General features: G+C 32.6%; 1 protein-coding gene across 7 annotated transcripts in view; it reads left to right on the top strand.

Annotated features, from left to right (window-relative positions):
* The window catches only part of LOC105229454 (brain-specific angiogenesis inhibitor 1-associated protein 2), a 52,551-nt gene that overhangs the window by 7,944 nt on the left and 26,553 nt on the right, over nt 1–18,054 (top strand). Inside the window, exon 2 of one of the 7 annotated variants that reach the window (XM_049458230.1) lies at nt 4,754–4,796. The exons of the other annotated variants lie outside the window; for them this stretch is intronic. The gene's annotated coding sequence lies outside the window, so the exon portion shown is untranslated. The remainder of the gene's footprint in view (nt 1–4,753; nt 4,797–18,054) is intronic. 7 annotated transcript variants of the gene reach the window in all.

The raw sequence follows: 18,054 nt of genomic DNA, 5'->3' as shown, positions 1-18,054 counted from the left end.
AGAATTATGCCTGCACTCGCCTCGTACTATTTTCGTCTGCGCGGCTTGAAATCGAAAGTGCCATGGCTTAGCTTTGTGCTAAGCTAGCTGCCGCTTGGTCCATAAATATTTATATACACGTACAAGCGAGAGATTGCACGGCATCAATATATACTTATTGATTATATGTATTTTCGTTGCTGCTGTTGCAGTTATGCTTGCGTTTTGTTGTTGGCGCTAACTCCATTGATTGCTTGCCAGATTATTGCCTGCGCAGCATTTTAATTGAGCGTCAAGAATTCGCTTAAGAGCAAAAAAGAAATTTATATGCAATTTTTATTAGATTGCTACCAATAATTTGTGTTACAGTTGCAGTATTTGCCATTTTTTGTTTTACATACACACGCTTAACGGCATGTTGGGGTGTATTTATTAAAATAAACGTGCGATCATAAATATCCTAAACTTTGGTTATGAAACACTTTAATTAGAGGTGTAGTAGGAATTTAAATTGATTTTAAATGCGTTACAGTGCTTGATTGGAGGCAATTCAGAGTTGTAGTTTATAGTTTTCAGTAGCTGAAGGTGCTGATATTAGTATTACGCATAAATTTTGGTTTATTTCTTGAGTTATGTAATATAAAAGTTCTTGTTTTATAACTTTATAGAAAAGTGTATATTAGGGTGAGCAAAACGAAAAAATCAAACACCGAACTTATGATGCAAAATGAATGAGGAAAATAAGTGACACCGGAAAAAAACCTCGGTTGTCAAATTTGCAGTTATGTTTGTATATTTTAAATGCCAGCTAAATTACATAGCAATGTTCCGGCATTTTCAAGTCGCCTTTGGACAAGTTTTTTATTACGCAAAACCGCAACAACAATTAAAAATATGCGAAAAATGCCAGCAAGTCGTAGACCAAAAAACCAATTTAATGATTTTCCAGTTTAGCCGAAGCAAATACAGAAATAGTATACAAATTACAAATAAAAACAACAACGTCAGCAAAACCAACAAAAGCTTTAAAAAAGTCAGAAAATGCGCACACTTTTCCAACAGCCAAAAAAAAACTTTCATTTATGCGTAAAAAGTGAGAAGGAAAACTACAAATAAAAGGTCGCGTAAAAAGTTAACTGCGAAATTTTGCAGAAATGCATAAATGATTGTCAACTGCATACTACAAAGTTCATAAACTTTTGTAAAATAACTGTGGTTGGCGCGCGACTCACCTGCAGCAACAGGTCGGTTTAGTTGCCCGTCACCGTGGCCAGTTGCAGCGCAATTTAGTAGGAAGGAAGTGCACGTGGGCAATTATTATGTTGCTGTTAAGACTTTGTAATAATGAACGCAACGCAGAAATAGAGGATAAAAAATGGTAAACAAAATCTTGTTTTTATATATGCGCATGGGGGAATATAACTGTCTACCAGTGCTGTGTATATAAACGAGTTGTTGTTGTTATGCTATGTATGGTTGCTGGTTGGTGATTTTGCGCAGACGCAGCCACTGCAGCATCCAACCGTGCCATCGCAGTGCTTCCTGTTCAGCGGCATGCGCTGCCTACAAGTGCACTTAAATGGCGTTAAATGGCATATTTTTATGATTACGAGTATGAGCGTTTGTGTACACTTACATACATATATGTATGCACTTACTTATATACATACATATGTATGTGTGTTTAATTGTATATGTATTTGTTGAAATGTGAGTTTAGTGAAAACCTTTGAACATTTCTTTTATGCTATTGACATTAAGGCTAAATAAAGTGATTTTCAATGGTTGCATTTTGAGAGGAGAAAGTTTTCTTGACTCACCTTACGAATTTAATACTTGCTGCATATGTAGTTGCATGGCTAACGGTATTGTTTCGTTAAAAAGTTTTCCGTAAGAAACATTTGCATGCATATTTGATATAATTTATTGTTAGAGTTTTAATTTTCCTCTAATAAAAACGACTAAATGTTCGTTAAAATTTTATATTTTCTGGAAATTAAAAAAATTAAAAAATTGCATTATGATATAAAATCCTCTAAATGTTCATAATAAAATTTAATATTTTTGAAAGAAATTTGAACTATCGATTTGGATTTTTAGATATATCTAAAGGTATAAGCTTTCAAATCATGAAAAAAATCTTTTTTTTTTCTTAATTTCACACTAGCAGTCCCCCTAACATTACAAAATTCATAATTTTTGAAACCATTCATGAGAAAAATCAGTATTTCTGCACTGATTTAGTATTATATTTTTTGATTAAAATTATTAAGCAGTAATTTACAATTTCTTAACTTTGCTGTTTTTGATATTTTTGTAATAATTGGACTACATCACCTCTTTCATTGTTTGACCATGAAAAAACTGCAGCGGCGTACGGCGACAAAAGAAGAAAAAACCATTAAAAATCTACCATAACTAATATGTGATGCCCATACTCGGTACAACAACCCAAAAACTCTTTCATTAATCGATTTATTTAGCCTGCAGGTATTACATTTACTCCATATTTGCCTTTTTTCGCTAATTTTGGTTGGATATTGTTGTACCAAATATGATTTTGGTATATTGACTCTGATCTTATGACTTAATAGTTGGCAGAAAGGGTTCATGTGTGTATGTATACAAATATAGGTATAAATAAAAAATCATAAAAATGAAAATGGAAATAATAAAAAATAGAAAAAAGAACTTGTATACTTTCTATTTTATTATCCACACAAAGCAATATATGTATTGGTATATATTGCAAATAAAAGAAAATGTTTGCGAAAATAAAACTCATTAAAAGCAATGAATTGCTTGCGGTTTTGCAATAAATTACAAATTATAATTAAAATTACTAATATTTTTTGCCATGTATACGTATTTTATTTTGCTAAAAAGTTATTATGGAAACAATTTTTTGTAGCCGCTTTGGGTTTTTTTCCCATCCAGCCAATCGTCAAATAAAATCTATCGATATACCGTATATTGATAGCTCTATGTATCGGTGTGTCCACGTAGCTTTTGCTGCTGGCCCTAATACCCTTGTAAGTGCATTAGCGCAGCCATAAAAATAAAGCAAATGAAATTTTAATAGGAAAAAGTGCATAAAGAAGCTTAGCTATTGTTAAATGTAAATAAAGGCTGTGCCATAATTTCTGTGAAGGTAATGTTAGCAAAAATGTAAAAATCGCAGAAGCATTCAATTTAACGAAAGGAAAAAAATTAAAATCGTAATGAATTAGAGTCAATAATAGTGAGCGAAAAATAATTAAAAATGTAGCATTTAGTGTGAATGGAAATTTGAAGTGAACGTGATATGCATGTGTTGGCATAAAGCGATGCAAATTATAAGGAATTTGCACACATTTTTTTAAATATATTGCAAGCTGTAAAGCTAGTAGAGATGCTTGAAAATACTATGATACTTAAAATGTTTTTAGAAAATGATTAGTATAATGAGTATTAAATAAAATTGAATATTCAAAAAAAAAGAGCTATAAACAAAGTTTGCTTAATATGCTTCAAGAAATGTTTATAAACATTGTTGATTGCTTGTAATCAATGATATATAAATGTTAAAAAAAATTAAAAAGGAAATGTTAAGAAGCCCTTTGTTGACTTTCCCAAAACTATCTAATCAAATTACTGAAAATATTTTCCAAAAAAATGAAAAAGGAAGCAAACGAAAAGCCTTTATTTGTTGCTGCAACATTGTTGCCGAGTCAACAGTTCAATAAACTGATCGTATAATTGATTTTTTGTTGGCATACCAGGCACTAAATTTGCATGTGCCTGCTGGTGGTTTTGCATTCGTTGTTATTGTTGGCATTTTTGTTGCCACTACCAACATTAATGACTGCAGTTGCTTACTACACACTGCCTAATTAACACAATTGGCCAATGACGTTTGACGTGGCCTGGTACGACGTTGTTGCCACTACAAATACGTAGTGAGCATGTATGCGTGCGCACAATCGTTGAGATATTTGGTCAATTATTTCGCTCCAAATACCTAGCTATTTTGCATGGGCAGCTAATATGCAAGTGCTTAATGGAGAGTGAGTGATGGATGGTTGACTATTGGCGCGACATTGGTATTCGGAAAATGCGCTAAGAGAAGAAATGGTAGTCAAAGTTTTGGATAAACAATAGGTATATGTATGTGAGATGTATATGAGATGTATTACTACTATTAGTTTGTACGTACATATATTAGTGTGGATAAAAAAAGAATTGAATATTTTCCGCTTGAAACTAGGTGTCTAAAAACCTATATACATAGAGCACCAAGCAAAAAATTTTTTTTGCCCCACCTTAATGTAAACAATGAGATATCTACATATATAATTTATATATCTATTTTTTATTATTTCTTGATTATCCTCAAACATTTTTACGTGCACATTGCATGTTGTAAATTGAATTTTTAACATAACTTTGCTATGCAAATGTTACGCTCAATTTGTTTTTGTTGCCTGTGCCGTAGCGTGTAGCGTAAAATGTTTAGTTACATGGCTAATATTTTCTTTGCTGGTGAGTTAATTAGTTTTATGATTACAGTGATTGAAAATATAAAAAATGTGGTATGGAAAATATTTTTCTCACTCAATTATTTCGTAGCTCATACGTGTCTAAGAGTTATATTCACGAAGAAAGCAAAATAACAGTCGATAATTATTAGATTCATGATGGAGTGTATATTCTAATAATAAAATAATCAGAATATCTTTTCTAAAAAATAAAACTAATACACTAAAGCATAGCATTTTTCAAAAATTTATTTCAGGTGTTCTTATATTATTGGAAGAAGGGGGTGCGCCATATTATGGGTAAGTTTTATATGCTAAAAATTTATTATATCTCAAGGTAGTTAAGTATAATATTAATTTTAGTTATTTTATAACTATACGCAAATTTGCAACACTTAATTTTGCTAGTTAATTATTGTAACTAATTAAATTAATTAATTACTTTTTTTGTGCAATATCTTTTTAACAAATTTTGAGCTATTCTAAGAATTTTTGCTTTAAAAAATAAAAATTATGATTAAATTAAACATAAAACACTTAATTATTTTAAAAAATTTTCTAAAAAAATTATAAATAATTAAAAAATAAAATTCCAATATTAACAACACCTCTGCGCCATTTCAATTGCACCCTAGCATGGGAAGGTCAGTGTCTGATTCAAGGCGTCAGAGAGATGCGAAAATCGAAAATTAAAAAAATGCCATAAAACGAAATTATTATTTTTTCCTTACTTTCACTATCAATTTGCCAACGAAATGATTTGCATCATTAACAGCCAACCAAAGCATATAGCACATACACACCTCCAACAGCGTTGTGTCCATACCACAAGCATACTTGCCTGCTTTCATCTTAGGCACAGCCGACAACGGTAGCCAAACAACAACATACATACATAACTACAAATGTGGCAGCAACGCAACAAAGTTAATAGCAGAGTTCAGTTGTTAGTTTTTTTTCATATTGCTCGTGCTGCTGCACTTACCGTTGCTGACAGAGACGTGAGTGAGTACGTGTACAACATGAGGCGACCCAAGCGCGTAGCAGTTAGTGAAAATCGGTTAGATCGCGCAGATACAAAATAAAGGAGTTTCATAAAAAGCTAAAATTGAAAAAAGTATACAAATATACATATATATCTATGCGTTAACTTCCAGCAACTCACGCGCAATGCGCCTAAAAAATGTTTATTGTCTCGAATTTGCTGCCTTTGGCATTATTGTTGCCAGCTGCAGACGCCGTAACTTTTGCTTTCTTTCGGATATTTTTTTTATACTACGTTTAGTTGTTTTTAAGCTTTTATCAGTACTTAGGTGCTTTTACGACTCAGCGCCGCCAATAAACAATTAAATACACACAGCTTATGAAAAAAACAAATATTTTCTTTGCAAATAGCAAATACCATTTTTTGTAGCCTTTTGTGCCTCTTATTGCTTAGCTGCGATTTTCTCACAGTCGCATTATTGCACATATATTTATTATGTTTTTTTATGTTTTGTAGTTTTTTATTGCTGTTGTTGCTGCTGCTCGCCATATTTACCCACTGCTACACGCTATTAAAAGCCGCCAACCTGCTTACCACCCACACACATGCATACATTCACCGCTCTTTGTGCTGTTTACCACACTTGGCATGTCAATTGGCCATATAATCCGCAAATGCGCTGGCAACATGTTGCCAGACAGCGCGTTATAAATAAATGTTGCCACAACTTCTTTCACTACTTTTTCTTATAATTCTTTTTTATTTGCTTTTTATTTCTCCCACTCTTTCTTGCCGCGTTTCAATTAAATTATCAACTTTGAGGCGTACACATGTTTTTTGCTGGAAAAAATCATAAAAAAAAACAGCAAAACTTGATAATTGTCTGTCTCTCAGCGCAGCTGCAGCTTACTCCACCGCCTTCAACGTAAAAGTGAAAGAAATGCACTTTTTTCGGCGAAATTCAACGACGTTTTCGTTTTCGTGTTATCTTTGGTGTTGTTGCTGGCTGCTGTGATGCTGCTGTTGGTTTTTGCGCTTTTTCGTTTGCCTACCGGCAATGTTTTAACTTCAATCTGCCTCAGTTAAAGGGGAGACACTACACATTTTATTGTTTATATTGTTTTTGCTGTTGTTGATTTTTTGTTGTTGCCCATCAGCTTTGGTATGCATATCAATTTATTTTGTCTTTCACTGTCGCTGCTACTTTTCATCCTTTTACTTATATGAAAACGAAAGTTGGGCGCCTTACAGGCTGCAGCTGTTGAATGCTGAGTCTGCGATTTTTGTTTGTGTTGACCTTTCGTATTAAGTTGATTTAAAGTTTTTTCCGGAATGTTATTTGGTAATGTAAACGAATGCATTTTTGTGGAACAGGTAGCACGTCAATTAAAGTCCCAAGTCTCATAGCAAAACTCAATTTTTTGGCAAAATTCGTTGTTTATTCAACATATTAGTTCCCCTCTAATTTTTCGATACTGTTTTGCAGAACGATTTGTCCTTTGCTTCAAAATAGGTCTCAGTTTTAGCGATCATCTCTTTATTCGACGAAAGATTCTTCCCAGGCAGCGTCTTTTGAGATCTGAGAATAAGAAATCATCGCTGGTGGCCAGATATGGAGAATACGGTGGATGCAGAAGCGATTCGAAGCCCAATTCATTAATTTTTATTATTTAATCAACACGCGAAATTCCTTTTAATCCATTTATTCCGCAGCAATAACAGCCAGCCGGCGATGTGATGCAGTTTAACCGTCACGAGGTGATTTCGCGGGAAGCTAGCTGCCAGGTGGCGCAATGAAAGAAATGCAGGCACAGTGCCAGGCCAGTCTTTAGGAGATTTTCGCGCCGCGATGTCATGAAATTTAACAGTCGCGAGGTGATTTTGCGAGAAGCTGGCTGCCAGTTGGCGCTATAAAAGAAACGCACGCACAGTGCCTGGCCAGTGCTTAGGTGACTTTCGCGCAGCGATGCCATGTATTTTCTAAATCGCGAAGTGATTTCGCAGGAAGCTGGCTGCCAGCTGGCGCTATAAAAGAAACGCACGCACAGTGCCTGGCCAGTGCTTAGGTGACTCTCGCGCCGCGATGCCATGTAATTTCACAGTCGCGAGGTGATTTCGCGGGAAGCTGGCTGCCAGCTGGCGCTATAAAAGAAATGCAGGCACAGTGCCTGGCCAGTGCTTAGGTGACTGTCGCGCCGCGATGTCATGTAATTTAACAGTCGCGAGGTGATTTCGCGGGAAGCTAGCTGCCAGCTGGCGCTATAAAAGAACGCAAGCACCGTGCCTGGTCAGTACTTAGGTGCCTCTCGCGCCGCGATGTCATGTAATTTAACAGTCGCTAGGCGATTTCGTGGGAAGCTGGCTGCCAGCTAGCGCCATAAAAGAAACGCACACACGGTGGCTGGCCAGAACTTAGGGACTTTCGCGCCTGCCTGCCTCTCTTTGCAGCCGAAGTTTACTTTTTTTGTTTTTATTTGAATATTTAGTATATACAAGTAATTTCATACCAATCTAGCTGTTTTTACGAGAACCTCACTTAAAGCATCTCAAAAATATAAATATTTATATTACCTCAAATACTTTTGTAATTGTTATTCCTCATCTAAATTTGCCACTTAACAAACTTTGCGTACGAAACACTTGCGCCCCCGACCATTGACTTGAATTTAGTGTGATGCTTAAAATAATTATCCGTAAATGCTTACGTGTAAATACTCAACAACACAACGCATACCGCTTCAATAAGTACATTCATAAGAATAGCAGCTAGCATATCGCACCGGATTTATCTCGTATGGCTACTTGACACCGTCGGCCGCTGTTCACTATGCATTGCGCGTTCGATTGTATAACAAAATTTATTACTCACTACTTTTTTTCGTTTTCGCGTGCTAGAAGCTTAACTACACGCCACCAACCAAGAGTAGTTGCGTTGTTGTGCCAAAGCGCAGCACCACGCTTACAATACATCATTCCATACATAAATATGTGTGGTGTATACAATATATATTTACATATAGTATATATTATATAAATAACTCATTTGTTCGGCATTTGCAAGTCAAGGTTAACCAAACATACTTCACTTACATATCGACGATATGTGCGCGTATATAATACTCTCTGAATTATGTGCTTTTGGCTGTGCAGCATTCCGCACGGCATGCCAAATGCGCAGACATATTGATTTGATCTGTAGATATGTTTGTGAGATGCGATAAAAAATTACTGCCAACAACTACAAATGTTATACAACAGCAGCGCAGCAATAAGCATAAAAAATACACAAATAAATTCTTAAAGCGCTTTAGTCGCATTAGAAAATGTTGTTATTGTTTTTTATTATCTGACGGACAATTAATAATTTGCCACTTGAATGGTTTTTACTTCTACGCCTTAAATTTTTAAACAATTTTAATGATGGAATGTGTGGGATTTTTTTTTTGTCAAAAAAATGCTGTTTTGCTTTACCGAAGATTATTTTTCCATGACCTTAAAAACGAGTGGCGTTGCTGAAAGCAATATGGCTGCCTAATGGTTCAAAAGCCCGAAGTTATTTTGTTTAATATTTTTTTAGTGAAGTGCATCGCTGAGGTGTGATCTTTGCTTAATAAAATGAAGATAATAAATAAAAAAAGTATAGAAAAATATTTTAAAAATGTTTGCTATGTAATATAAAGATAATACTTAAAAAATATTTAAAAATATTAAAAAATAAAAAATTCAATACGCAAAAAATTTATAATTGATCACTGCAAACTCTCTTATTTATTTTGTATGTTTTTTTTATTCGTCTGAAGCAAACGGATAGCCAATTAAGCACCTACATCAAATCTTCATTGCGTCAACTTATTCGCCATGAAGTGTCATTCTCTAGTGCTTTCATTCGTTTTTTTAACTGAAAATGTTGCTAATGAGCCTGATATATACGAATAAGAAAAAAATAAAATAAAATAAATAAGAGTAAAAATAAAAAATTAAATAATTTGATAGAAAATAAATAAAATAAAAATATACGATTTTCTTATATTTTTTAACCCTAAAGGCAAAATAAAAATGAATTGCAAGTAAGTTTGTATATGCCTTTTTTATAAAAAACTTACAAGCCTTTGATATGAGAAGCGAATTATCGATGTTTTGAGTTGTATGCCAAAATATGAAATATTAGTTTTCAAACTATGAAATATTGGTTATTTCACTAGGGACTAAAAGCAGAAGCTTTTTGAACTCCGGTTCAAAATATAGTCCCTCTAAAATTACTAATATTTCATGTTCTCAAAACTAATATTTCCATTGTACAATCAAACTTCATTTAAGATTGCCATAAGCAAGAGGAAACCTGATATTTTGCGGTTTCGTTGTAAAAAAATTGCAATAAAAAGAAACAACATCAGTAACCATAAGGTAAAAATCAGCTAAAAACAAACAAACCGAAAACCAAATAATAATTATTAAAATTTCTCTGTGTTGTTTTGCCGCCAAAGGGTAGTAATATTGACTGCGGTTGGCTTTCTAAGGCTAGGCTCTTACAAACGCCAGCAAACAACATTTCAATGACAAAGCGCCGCTGCTTTTGCGACTGTGGTAATAATTGTTCATTTGTCTTTCGACTATTTTCTGCTTTATCCAACAGTGGCGTTGAACATTGCCGGTTATCTAAATAAATATTGCCAGTTAATGATCTAACAATTTTCTCAAATTACCGCAGAAATGCAATTTCGCAAATATTTCTGTTTGATTTTAATTGTGTAATTTTTACGTTTCGCACTGCACACTTTTCTAATTCACACAAGTATTTATTTTAGCGAATTTCACTAGCTGAAAGTGAAAAGTGTGAATAGTTAGAGCTTAAGAGCTTAGCACGACAAATTAGCTGAAGGAGGCACACAAATATATAAACGGTTTTGGTAATTATGTGTTTTAGTGTGCTATAAAATGTTGCCTTGCATGTTGCAGCGCAAATATGAACTGCTGTATAGCAAGGACAGTGATTAGCTCAAATAAACGAAAGACTTAAGCAACGAACTTGGTTTGAAAATTATGCTACAATGTTGTGAGCAATTATAATCAATGGCAGCTTAGTACGATGTGCATATGCTGCTGAAGTTATTGCTAATAATTAGCGATATGGCTATTAAAATTAAAAACACAATTAGCAAGAAACGTTACAAAAACTTTGTATTGGAAGAAAAATTATTAATAGTTGCTAAAATACATCAGCTTCTTGGCATTTTCGAAAAATCTTCTTTTTATAAAAATTAAATTTTTAAATTTTTTGCTTTAAACTTATCCTTCAACAGCAATCTTTTTGTACTAAAAATCAGATTTTATCTATTTTCATTCCAAGAAATTACAGTTGTGCGAACATAAGCCATTCTGTTATTATTCTTACTTAACCACCTTTCTGCCTTTATCTTTTCAATGATTAACAGCATTCATGCGTAACTTGCATTAATGAGTAGTCAAATCACTGAATTGAAAGTTCATTCACATCGCGTTCGCACAGAATAATACAACGAGTGTTTACAATGGCAATGCGCTAGCTATATTTATAAAAAAAATGAAAAAACCCTAAAAATAAAATATACATCACAAAAAGGTTATAAAAAAAATTAAGTAAAATTAAAATGCCTGTGAGCTTTACTCAGATTCCTTTATCAACTATTTCTTCAACCATTATATTTAATCTTTGATTTATTGCCGTAGTAAGACAAATTAATATGCTTTAATTTAATTTAATCAATTTCAACGCTTTCTGCTAATGTAAATAACAGAACTAACATGCAGCCTTGCTTGCATAGTTTTGAGTTTCTTGTTTTATTATGTATTTGTTCTACATTTAAACCTGTTTTATGCATTTATACCGTTATAGAGTTATATATATGAACAAATGTATGCATTTGTTAAAATTTATTATAATAGAGATAGATGTAAATATATGTAACGGTTATAGTGAGAAAAAATAAATAAATAGGTTTATTCAACTTCACTTAATTGTGGATTTTAATGAATTCTTGTATTGCTTTTTCGTTTTTAATAATAAAATGTACAAAAAAAGTAAGAGTGCAATCTAAGCCAAGTAGTCATGCCTAAATTAGTCATTATCGCTTTTATTATGTCGTGGGAAATCTTGAAATGTCAAGGTTGGTTGGTCAGGCAATAGCAGAAAGCTGGTTGACAGGAAGCAGCTAATCATAATTTTGACTAAAAGTTAGTGATGATAATAATGAAATAATAATAATCATAATTTATTATTTAATTGTTAAATAAATAAAGAGGTACTATTCTTCGATCTGTTATCTATGTAAATTCAATTGTTTTAGAAAATTTTAATTAAAGCGAAATAATAAAGAATTGTATGCAAGATATATCTTACATATATGAAATATAATGTAAGATGCGTAAGCAATGTAAAATCTAATTTAAATGCCTTAAAATATGTCTAAGGAATACACTGTTAAGTTATAATTATGTATTTAAAGTCAAAACAGAAGACTTAAGCAACGAACTCGATTGTAACAAGAGTTGATAATAATGAATTACGAGAATATAGACAACAAAAACTTTGATAAACAGATTAAATCGAAAGTACATATTTAATTGCATTGATCTCGTTCTTTTGTGTACTATATACTAGAAAAAGTATATTAATTAGAAAAATAAATTATTGCGTAATAATTAGTAAAAAAGTTCTCAATAAAATTATTAAATTCGATGCATAGAGAAATAATCTTAAGCTACTCCAAGCCAAACGATTTAAGTTTTACGTTTTACTAAAAATTTAGTAAATGAATACAAACATTAAAGATTTCTTGGATTCAGGGTATAAATGCTATTTGCATATAACCAAATAGAAAGTCCACTAAAATTGATATCCGACCCTACTGCAAAACTCACCGAAAATAGGTTAATACAGTTTTTGAATGAAGTAGCAATAAAAACTATATAAAAAAAATGTCATGCCAACATTAAGTAAAGCGGATTACAGTGAGATGAAAAATAATGTCAACAAAAGTCGTCGCAAAAGATTTAAATTTATTGCGGTGAGTTGCAAAACATTTCAAAAAAACCGGATTTCATTACAAAAAACAGAGCTTTTGGTAATTAAAACAACTTTGACCTTTTTTCGAAAGCAGTAATTTAATATAATATTGCAAATATGTGGAAATGTAATTAAAAAGAAGAATTTTTTCGCTGTCGTTGACGCTGTGTTATTTTATGTTTATTTTTAATAAGTCGAATTTTGCTTAGCATAAAACAAAAAATGACAGAAAGTAACATAAGAACTTACTTTAAGATTTATACATTGCTTGTAGTGTTAATACTATTTTTAATGCCTTGGAATAACCCTCAACGATTCATAGAAGTAAAGAAAGTGGCGTTAGAGCCAAGTGGCATGAGATAAAAATGCTAATATATTCACAAAGAACTGCTAATGACGTTTACTAACGAGCAGCAGGTAAGTAGAATATATATAAATAAATAAAAAATCTGAGCGTAAGCATAAAGCGTTGAAGTTTTAAGTACGGCAAATAGAAAAATCTGAGTGTTGGCATAAAGCGTTGAGATTTCAACGGCGGCAAAGCATATCGCATAATTTTTGAATAATTTTATGTAAAACAAGCGTGAAAGCATAAGCTTAACATTTTTTAAATTTTGTCGGTGAAAGTAGGCTCCATGGGTTGTAAGAATTATGCTGGAGAGCATGGTTTTTTTTTTAAATTTTTTTTTTTGCTACAGGGAAAAAGAGCTTTGACAACTAGAAAAAATGTGATGTTTCAGTTTCTAACCAAACTGTTTTGGTTCATAAAAACTTCAACCATATTTAAGAGCCAGTAAGTTGAAAATATAATTCTAAATTCAAAAAAGTTCGTCAGACTCTGCTGTATATTTACCTCAAAATAATATAATAAATTGGCAAAACCTTGAAATTTTCTCACACACACCGCAGTGAACAATTAATTGTAATAAGGTGAGAAATATAAACTAATTGCGGTGGGGCAACTACATAAAAAATATTTTAAATATTTTTTTTTTAATTTTTATTTTATTTTCTCCCTTATTTACGCTCTACCTTGTGCACACTGCGAAATATTACACCTCAAGATATCCACTTTCGTTTTTACTCCCATGCCCCAGTAAGTAAATTAATTTAGTTATTATTACCCTCGTTACCCAAATGAGGTGTGACAAATCAACACAGCCAAATATGCAATACACACACTACTTTACCATGTAATTGTCTGGCTGTCACGTTTCCAGCATACGCTTTAGCTTTAACAAGAAATCACCTTTTACATGTGAACTCTATATGCTTACATCCATAATTATATGTGTGTGTACGCATGTACTTATTTATGTTTGCATAATAAAAACATGTTTGCGGTTGGTAATTATAGTCTTTATAAGTGGATATGTGTCTGTTGACGCTTTGGTGACATTTGAACAGGGCGACTGGCATAAAAACAATACGCACACACACATAAAAGCAGTGAATTTGCAAAAGGTGGTCATTAGGCGCGACGTTCGGTATGCAAAATGCAGTTATTAAGAACAAGGTTAACAACAACTAATGAAAACGCAAGTGAAAATATACTATATGTTAACATGTATGTAAATGTGTGTAAATATGTTTATTCAAATATTGCTGCGAAGCTGTAATGGAAAAAATGTTGGATAATCAAATAAAAGTAAAAGAATAAATGTTCTTAAAGCGGGTCTTATTTATATAAGAAGTTGATTAATATAAGCTATACAAAGCAAAGCTTTCATTAATTAAAAGTTGTATTGCATATATTTTCAATAGATATAGGTAAAAAATCATTGGCAATACGCTGTAATTAATTTTGCTAGCAACGGACTTCTTCTTTTTATATTTTTTTAATTTCCTCTCCCCTTTACTAATATTTCTAAAGTCTGTTTTTGAACAACTTTGTATTAGTTTTCTACAGTAGAGCTCGTGAGATCATAAAAAATTGGCTAATGCGAACGAAACATCTGACATTATCAAAAATGTAAAGAAAATTGCGTTCGAAAATCCTCGAATTAGCACTGAAGTGCCAACAGAGGTTAGAAACTTTTGTGAATCTACCCAATATATATTTTTATACTCGTTTGTTTCTGTTATGAAAAAGGCTGTAATTTTCTGACTAATACAGAAAAAGACAAAGTTTTTAAAAAACGAAAAAAATTTTTTTTTTTTCGTAAAAGTTGACCTTTGTTGCACCGTATAATCAACACCATAATCTGTTCTTCACTATGATAAATAATAAACTGTCAAACAGTAATAATCGCTACTTCGTTACAATCTTATGATGATTAATATGCGGAAGTTGTTATTATTGATTATACACCCAGCACTCAAATACGTCTTTTGTATTCACTGACCTTTCCCATACATTTTCTCAGATTAAGCCTAAGGTAATGGCCAGCAACAAATATATAAAAACAGCAAAAAAAATTAATGAAATATCAATTTTTTATTACTTTTTTATTATTTTTCATGCACTTTCCTTGATTTAATATTTGTTGCTTGTTTTATTCGTCGTTTATTATGACAAATATATTTTCATTAAAAAATTGCCTGATATATGACTTTAAACCTAATTGGACAATGAATGCAAAATTAGCTGTAAAGTGCTAAATTATAGCAATTTGTCTAGATTATCAACATATGCGAATTAATTGCGCAGATGAACAGCAGCTGGCTGCAGCTGAGTTTATATACATGTATGTAGCTATGAAAATGACTAATGTGTGTTATTGTTAATATGAAAAGAGCAATTTATTTGAAATAAATTTAAGTACAGCTTTTGACATTCATTATATTATATCCGTTTATGTTTTTATATTCAAAATTTAAAATATTAAATCTTAAAGGTCATAAATAAGTATGTCTAAGTAAGTGTTGATTGATTGCTTGTCCGAACTTTACCGTTTAAGTAGAGTTGCCACTATTTTTCTTTGTAATAAAACTTTTTTGATTTTACTGCGCATTACTTTCATACCAAGTTCAACCAAAAATGGTAGAAATCAGCAAGCAAGTACAACAAATTTATGCGCATAAACTGACAACTGATTGTTCGTAAGAAAGACACGACCTACAGAGTTCTGCGCAATGAATTTAAATATGTACATATATATGTATGTGTGTGTAATAATTTGTATGTATTGTTAAACAGAAAAGATTGATGAGCCCAAAGCTTGAAAATACATCAATGCAGATTTTAATTTATTATAAATAAACGAAAAATGCAAACAAAAGAAAACGGAGTAAAACGCATGCTTTAGTACATCTACTGTGGATTAAGTTTATACACATAAATAAGTATGTGCATATACTTCAACTATTTTTGTGTTTATATACACACGCATAAATTGTTCAAGTGACGCATCGACGGTGGTATTTGTAGTTGATGTATTAATAACTTTTGTGTGGGCAAAATGCTAAAGGCGAATTTAACCGCAAGGCTTCTATAAAATAAGAGATAATACATCGGGTAAAAAGCAACATAAGATTCTTAAACTGTGCAAGGTGCTAGTAAATTACAGGGTGCGTAAATAAGACTTAATTGTTTACTATAAACTACTTTTTCAACTGTTTTGAATTTATTTGGGGTAGTCTCTAGAATTCATCGTATGTATTCAGCTATAGGCAGGATGTTCCAAATAATCAAGAAATGGTGTGCTTATGTGAATATGAAGACATTTGGGCAAATGCGATTTTACCGCACAAAAGACTTAAGCAACGAACTCGCTGGCGCATCTTTATGAATCGCATATGATGAGCGGTTTAGCTATAAGGAAATTTTGAAAACCAATTTTCATGGTATTCAAGTGTTTCGGTATTCACTACTTAACAATTCTCATATCAAAAGTTTCCCTTGGATGTGTACCAAAGTTAAGCATGTTCAACGTTGTTATCATATTCTTATTTCTGTTGTTGTAATTGCAAAAATGTTGCTGTCGTTGCTGATTTGTAGCTACAACACTTATGTGTACAACTGCAACAGAGCACACGCAGTTCAGTAAAATAGAATCACTTAGCACGCTGCAGTATGGAGTTAACTAGAGTAAAGTAGTGGCGTGGCGTTGGATAAAAGTCATTAGTAATCTGAAGTTGTCGCGTAAACTTCACTGAATTCTTTTGAATACAACAACATTATGCACATGATAAAACAAACAAAAGTTTTCGAAAACAACAATAACATATTTAAATAGCGAATGCTAGGTTGTTGACAGCAAAACGCGTATTGAAGTCGAAAGGGCAAAATAAGCGTTGCTAAAGTCTGTTTGGCTTGTATCTTTGCTATTATTGTAATGTAACGCATAAATTTGTGCGCTGAAGTGTGACATGTACGCGTTGGGTGTAAAAAAAAATTACAAAATATATGTGATTGAAGTGTGGTGCACGCAAATATGGTCGAAAACAAATGTTGGCACGTACTCTTTAGGTTTAATTGCTGTTAATGTTGTGCGCCTACTTGTATAAGTGCGTTGAAAAGCGGCAATAAACTGTGGTTTGGATTTTGTTTTTCTGTTTTCTCATTATTTTGCGCATACTTACATGTCCATTTCGGTTACAAAAATTAAAAGTGAATTTTTTCAACCAAATCAAGCGTGCCAAAAAAGGAACAAAAATTAAAAATAAATGTCAGAAGTGTACTGCAGTTCAAGCAGGCAAACAGTGTGTTACAGTGAGTATGTGTGTGAGTGAGAGATGCTTTAAGTACTTACAAATAAAATTTATTCGGGTAGTGTTAAGCTTTAGTTAGACTCATCCGATACTCTCTGCGATAATAACAGGAGGAAAGTGTTAGACTGCGGGCTTGGGTGGGTTCTTCATCTACCAGCATCCTTTTTTCTTTATGTTTTTACCATTCATGGTGATGTTGAGCCTCCCTTTGATGTTCTCAATGTTGCTACTGGCTACCCTCCAAGCCGAGATATATTTGTAGATGCCCTCGTTTCGGTTTTTGTTGAGATCAAACGCAAATTCGAAGGGTTTTACTTCGCTCCTGAGTAGAAGCACCGCCATACTGTGTTTTAAATAAAGTTATTTTTTAAGCAATTGGTATCAACCACCATTTTGTTTTTAGTCACGATGTTTTGGAATGCTCTTTCTAATTATTAATAAATTTGGCATTTTATTGCCATGCTGAAACTTCATATTCATAGCTTTACTCATACTCCGCCCATTTTACGTAATTCAATCTCAACAATTCGTTTACGATTTTGTTCACACATTTTTATGGTTTGTTGCTTGAGTCATTCACTTTGCGGCCTCATTACGTGTCGCAGACGCAATGCTAATGCTGCTTGTAGCATGCGACTTGTTAAAGTTGCTGCAATATTTTGTGGTTTTTCTGTTATGCTTTTTATTATTCTTTCTGCTGTTATGCTTTTGTATTTATTTTTATGGTTATTTCGTCAACAACAATGCAATTATTGTCACCAGTTAATCTGCAGGCGCCAAAAGCCACTTGAAGTGTGAGAAATCTACGATTCAACAAAAGAGCAACAGATGGTAAACTGCCGAATTTTTGGCATATTCTCAATTTCACACTATAAATC

Source organism: Bactrocera dorsalis, chromosome 5 (genome assembly GCF_023373825.1).
Source record: "Bactrocera dorsalis isolate Fly_Bdor chromosome 5, ASM2337382v1, whole genome shotgun sequence".
Lineage (NCBI taxonomy): Eukaryota > Metazoa > Arthropoda > Insecta > Diptera > Tephritidae > Bactrocera > Bactrocera dorsalis.
Note: the sequence above shows the minus strand (reverse complement) of the source record. Positions and strands in the feature narration are given on the sequence as shown.